The following is a 6810-nucleotide window of genomic DNA, read 5'->3' as shown; positions in this document are numbered from 1 at the left end:
CCTATACATTTTTTAAAACTAGACACTCAGGGGAATCCAGGATGGGGTGACTTGACTGCCTCCCACCCTGTCTGTTACCCAGAATCCCTTGCAAAACTAAAATATTTTTTTTTAAAACACATTTTCCCCACATTTCTGTGGTGGAAAGTTCTGGAATCTGCGTGGATCCACAATTTTCCACCCACCCCGCGTTCCCCAAAGTCTTATGAAAAAAATGGTACCTCACTTGTGCGGGTCGGCTTAGTGTGCGTGACAGGAAACGGCGCAAAACGCAACATGGTCACACCTCAATTTCGCAGTGAAAAATGACCCTTTTTTGGCAAAGTGCCTAGCTGTAGTTTTTGAACCCTAGCTCTGCGGGCACCTTGGGAAATCTAGCAAACCTATACATTTTTTAAAACTAGACACCCAGGGGAATCCAGGATGGGGTGACTTGACTGCCTCCCACCAGGGTCTGTTACCCAGAATCCCTTGCAAACCTAAAAAACTTGTCCCAAAAAATACATTTTCCCCATTTTCTGTGGTGGAAAGTTCTGGAATCTGCGTGGATCCACAATTTTCCACCCACCCCGCGTTCCCCAAAGTCTTATGAAACAAATGGTACCTCACTTGTGCGGGTCAGCCTAGTGGCCGCGACAGGAAACGGCGCAAAACGTAACGTGGTCACACCTCAAATTCGCAGTGAAAAATGACCCTTTTTTGGCAAAGTTCCTAGCTGCAGTTTTTTAACCCTAGCTCTGCCCGCACCTAGGGAAACCTACCAAACTCACACATTTCTGAAAACTAGACTCCCGGGGGCTTCCAGGGAGGTATGGTTTGCATGGATACCCCAACATTTCCTTACCCAGAATCCCCTGCAAACCTCAATTTTAGCTGAAAAAATCACTTTTTTTCACACATTTTTGTGTGGGAAAGTTGTGGCATCACCGGGCTCACTCAAATTTCCCACCACCCAGCGTTCCCCCAGGTCTCCTGGTAAAAATGGTGCCTCACTTGTGTGGGAGGCCCAAGTACCCATGACAGGCAAGGGCCCAAAATGTAGTGAGGCGACATCAAAATTGCCTATCTCAAAACCACCTGGTTTTGCAAGGGGGGTCACCTGGGTTTTTGGCCCCGTGCTCGGCGGCCATCCATGGAAACCTACCAAACCCACACATTTCTGAAAACTAGACACCCGGGGGCTTCCAGGGAGGTATGGCTTGCGTGGATCCCCCAACGTTTCCTTACCTAGAATCCCCTGCAAACCTCAATTTCAGCTGAAAAAATCACGTTTTTCACACATTTTTGTGTGGGAAAGTTGTGGCATCACCAGGCTCACTCAAATTTCCCACCACTCAGCGTTCCCCCAGGTCTCCCAGTAAAAATGGTGCCTTACTTGTGTGGGAGGCCCAAGTACCCGTGACCGACAAGGGCCCAAAACGTAGTGAGGCGACATCAAAATTGCCTATCTCAAAACCACCTGGTTTTGTAAGGGGGGTCACCTGGGTTTTTGGCCCCGTGCTCGGCGGCCATCCAGGGAAACCTACCAAACCCACACATTTCTGAAAACTAGACACTCGGGTGCTTCCAGGGAGGTATAGCTTGCGTGTATCCCCCAACGTTTCCTTACCCAGAATCCCCTTCAAACCTAATGCCCCCATCTGCCCCCCAGGGGGAACTGAAAGTCCACTAGACGCCAGGGAGTTTTTTGGGCAAATTTGAATTAGGGTGGGGGCTTTCCAAAACAGGCATGCCAATGCCCCCACCCTAATTAAAATTTGCCCAAAAAATTCCTGGTGTCTACTGGGCTTTTTGCCCCCCTGGGGGGCAGATTGGCGGCTACTGCCCCATCTGCTCCCCAGGGGGGGACAGGAAGGCTGCAATTTTTGCGGGGGAGGGGGTGGGGGCATGGACATACCTGTTTTGGGTAGCCCCCACCCTATTTCTAACTTGCCCCAAAAAATTCCCAGGCGACTAGTGGGCTTTTTGCACCCCCTGGTGGTGCAGATTGGGGCAAATGCCCCCATCTGCCCCCCGGGGGGGCAGAAATCCTACTAGGCACCAGGGATTTTTTTGAGCAAATTTTACTTAGGGTGGGGATTGCCAAAAACTGGCATGCCAATGCCCCCACCCTAATAAAAATGTGCCCAAAAAAATCCCTGCCGTCTAATGGGCTTTTTGCCCCCGCAGGGGTGGCAGATTGGAGGCTACCGCCCCATCTGCCACCCAGGGGGGCAGGAAGGCTGTAATTTTTGCGGGGGAGGGGGCATGGGCATGCCCGTTTTGGGCTGCCCCACTCAAATTCAAATTTGCCCCAAAATAAACCCTGGCATCTAGAGGGCTTTTTGCTCCCCCGGCGGGACAGATTGGGAGCTAAAGCCCCCATCTGCCCCCCAGGGGGGCTAAAAGTCTACTAGACGCCAGAGAGTTTTTTTGGGCAAATTTTAATTAGGGTGGGGGCTGCTCAAAATGGGAAGCCAATGCCCCCACCCTAATTAAGATTTCCAAAAAAATCCCTGGCGTCTACTGGGCTTTTTGCCCCCCCGGGGGGGCAGATTGGGGGCTACTGTCCCCATCTGCTCCCCAGGGGGGGCAGAAAGGCAGAAATTGTGTTTTTTTTAACCCTAGCTCTGCAGGCACCTTGGGAAACCTAGAAAACCTACACATTTTTGAAAACTAGACACCCAGGGGAATCCAGGATGGGGTGACTTGACTGCCTCCCACCAGGGTCTGTTACCCAGAATCCCTTGCAAACCTAAAACATTGTCAAAAAAACCACATTTTCCCCATATTTCTGTGGTGGAAAGTTCTGGAATCTGTGTGGATCCACAATTTTCCACCCACCCCGCGTTCCACAAAGTCTTACAAAAGTAATGGCACCTCACTTATGCCGGTTGGCCTAGTGCCCGTGACAGGCAACAGCGCAAAACGCAACGTGGTCACACCTCAATTTCTCAGTGAAAAATGACCCTTTTTTGGCAAAGTGCCTAGCTGTAGTTTTTGAACCCTAGCTCTGCGGGCACCTTGGGAAATCTAGCAAACCTATACATTTTTTAAAACTAGACACTCAGGGGAATCCAGGATGGGGTGACTTGACTGCCTCCCACCCTGTCTGTTACCCAGAATCCCTTGCAAAACTAAAATATTTTTTTTTAAAACACATTTTCCCCACATTTCTGTGGTGGAAAGTTCTGGAATCTGCGTGGATCCACAATTTTCCACCCACCCCGCGTTCCCCAAAGTCTTATGAAAAAAATGGTACCTCACTTGTGCCGGTCGGCCTAGTGTGCGTGACAGGAAACGGCGCAAAACGCAACATGGTCACACCTCAATTTCGCAGTGAAAAATGACCCTTTTTTGGCAAAGTGCCTAGCTGTAGTTTTTGAACCCTAGCTCTGCGGGCACCTTGGGAAATCTAGCAAACCTATACATTTTTTAAAACTAGACACCCAGGGGAATCCAGGATGGGGTGACTTGACTGCCTCCCACCAGGGTCTGTTACCCAGAATCCCTTGCAAACCTAAAAAACTTGTCCAAAAAAATACATTTTCCCCATTTTCTGTGGTGGAAAGTTCTGGGATATGCGTGGATCCACAATTTTCCACCCACCCCGCGTTCCCCAAAGTCTTATGAAACAAATGGTACCTCACTTGTGCAGGTCAGCCTGGTGGCCGCGACAGGAAACGGCGCAAAACGTAACGTGGTCACACCTCAAATTCGCAGTGAAAAATGACCCTTTTTTGGCAAAGTTCCTAGCTGCAGTTTTTTAACCCTAGCTCTGCCCGCACCTAGGGAAACCTACCAAACTCACACATTTCTGAAAACTAGACTCCCGGGGGCTTCCAGGGAGGTATGGTTTGCATGGATACCCCAACATTTCCTTACCCAGAATCCCCTGCAAACCTCAATTTTAGCTGAAAAAATCACTTTTTTTCACACATTTTTGTGTGGGAAAGTTGTGGCATCACCGGGCTCACTCAAATTTCCCACCACCCAGCGTTCCCCCAGGTCTCCCGGTAAAAATGGTGCCTCACTTGTGTGGGAGGCCCAAGTACCCATGACAGGCAAGGGCCCAAAACGTAGTGAGGCGACATCAAAATTGCCTATCTCAAAACCACCTGGTTTTGCAAGGGGGGTCACCTGGGTTTTTGGCCCCGTGCTCGGCGGCCATCCATGGAAACCTACCAAACCCACACATTTCTGAAAACTAGACACCCGGGGGCTTCCAGGGAGGTATGGCTTGCGTGGATCCCCCAACGTTTCCTTACCTAGAATCCCCTGCAAACCTCAATTTTAGCTGAAAAAATCACGTTTTTCACACATTTTTGTGTGGGAAAGTTGTGGCATCACCAGGCTCACTCAAATTTCCCACCGCCCAGCGTTCCCCCAGGTCTCCCAGTAAAAATGGTGCCTTACTTGTGTGGGAGGCCCAAGTACCCGTGACCGACAAGGGCCCAAAACGTAGTGAGGCGACATCAAAATTGCCTATCTCAAAACCACCTGGTTTTGTAAGGGGGGTCACCTGGGTTTTTGGCCCCGTGCTCGGCGGCCATCCAGGGAAACCTACCAAACCCACACATTTCTGAAAACTAGACACCCGGGTGCTTCCAGGGAGGTATAGCTTGCGTGTATCCCCCAACGTTTCCTTACCCAGAATCCCCTGCAAACCTAATGCCCCCATCTGCCCCCCCAGGGGGGGCTGAAAGTCCACTAGACGCCAGGGAGTTTTTTGGGCAAATTTGAATTAGGGTGGGGGCTTTCCAAAACAGGCATGCCAATGCCCCCACCCTAATTAAAATTTGCCCAAAAAATTCCTGGTGTCTACTGGGCTTTTTGCCCCCCTGGGGGGCAGATTGGCGGCTACTGCCCCATCTGCTCCCCAGGGGGGACAGGAAGGCTGCAATTTTTGCGGGGGAGGGGGTGGGGGCATGGACATACCTGTTTTGGGTAGCCCCCACCCTATTTCTAACTTGCCCCAAAAAATTCCCAGGCGACTAGTGGGCTTTTTGCACCCCCTGGGGGTGCAGATTGGGGCAAATGCCCACATCTGCCCCCCGGGGGGGCAGAAATCCTACTAGGCACCAGGGATTTTTTTGAGCAAATTTTACTTAGGGTGGGGATTGCCAAAAACTGGCATGCCAATGCCCCCACCCTAATAAAAATGTGCCCAAAAAAATCCCTGCCGTCTAGTGGGCTTTTTGCCCTCGCAGGGGGGCAGATTGGAGGCTACTGCCCCATCCGCCCTCCAGGGGGGAGGAAGGCTGTAATTTTTGCGGGGGAGGGGGCATGGACATGCCCGTTTTGGGCTGCCCCACTCGAATTCAAATTTGCCCCTAAATAAACCCTGGCATCTAGAGGGCTTTTTGCTCCCCTGGCGGGACAGATTGGGAGCTAATGCCCCCATCTGCCCCCCAGGGGGGCTAAAAGTCTACTAGACGCCAGAGAGTTTTTTTGTGCACATTTTAATTAGGGTGGGGGCTGCCCAAAATGGTCAGCCAATGCCCCCACCCTAATTAAGATTTGCCAAAATAATCCCTGGCGTCTACTGGGCTTTTTGCCCCCCCGAGGGGCAGATTGGGGGCTACTGTCCCCATCTGCTCCCCAGGGGGGGCAGAAAGGTAGTAATGGTGGTGAGGGGGTGGGGGCGTTGGCGTGCCCATTTCAGGCAGCCCCACCCTAAAAAACAATTGCGCGAAAAGAAATCCCTGGTGTCAAGTGGGCTTTCTGCCCCCCTGGGGGGGGCAGATTGGGGGCTACTGCCCCCATCTGCTCCCCAGGGGGGGCAGAAATGCTTTAATGGTGGTGGGGGGTGGGGCCATTGGCATGCCCATTTCGGGCAGCCCCCACCCTAAAATAAATGGTGGAAAAACAAAATCCCTGGCGTTCAATGGGCTTTCTGCCCCCCCGGGGTGGCAGATTGGGGGCTACTGCCCAATCTGCCTCCCAGGGGGGGGCAGAAAGACTAATTTTGTGGCCGGGGGTGGGGGCATCGGCATGCCCGTTTTGGGCAGCCCCCACCCCTAATTAATACCCCATAAGAAAATCCCTGGTGTCTAGTGGGCTTCCTACCCCCCGGGGGGGCAGATTGGGGGCTACTGCCCCATCTGCTCCCCAGGGGGGCAGAAAGTCTGTAATTGTGGGGGGGTTGGGGGCATTGGCGTGCCTGTTTCGGGCAGCCCCCACCCCCCCCCCACGAAATGGGGCAAAAACTAAATCCCTGGCGTTTTGTGGGCTTTCTGCCACCCGGGGGGGGGGCAGATTGGGGGCTACTGCCCATCTGCCCCCTAGGGGGGCAGAAAGACTAATTTTGTGCCGGGGGGGTGGGGGCATCGGCATGCCCGTTTTGGGCAGCCCCCCCTAAACAAGTACTTATTAGAGATTCCCTGGTGTCTAGTGGGCATTCTACCCCCCGGGGGCAGATTGGGGGCTACTGCCCCCATCTACCCCCCAGGGTAGATGGGGGCAAAATAATGTATGGGGGAGCAAAGGCCCTTGCCCAAGGGGCCACTCCCCCCTCCCTGGTGCCTAGTGGGTGTATCCCTGCTTGGGGATCGCACTCCTGGGACGATCCCCAATCAGGGATCCACTAGGGAGGGTACCATTGGAAAGGGGAGATTCTCCCCTTTCCAACGATACCTCTCCTGAGTTTCTATGTGCTCAGGGGGCTGAGATAGCCCCCTGAGCACGAAGAAATTGAAACTGAAACTGAAATGAGCCTCTTGGCTCATTTCAGTTTCGGTTTCACTGAAATGACGTCGGCGCAACGTACGCGCAGATCGTCATTTCAGGGAAACCAAGGGTGGGCCTCGGGAGTTGGGGAAGCTCTTCCCC

At 52.7% G+C, this 6810-nt stretch overlaps 1 pseudogene; it reads left to right on the top strand.

Moving 5' to 3' along the window:
• The first annotated feature begins 5874 nt into the window (after positions 1-5874).
• LOC146798013 (small nucleolar RNA SNORA17) lies at positions 5875-5947 on the top strand (annotated as a pseudogene).
• The last annotated feature ends 863 nt before the right edge of the window (positions 5948-6810 follow it).

This window comes from Triturus cristatus, chromosome 9, assembly GCF_964204655.1.
Source record: "Triturus cristatus chromosome 9, aTriCri1.1, whole genome shotgun sequence".
Lineage (NCBI taxonomy): Eukaryota > Metazoa > Chordata > Amphibia > Caudata > Salamandridae > Triturus > Triturus cristatus.
Note: the sequence above shows the minus strand (reverse complement) of the source record. Positions and strands in the feature narration are given on the sequence as shown.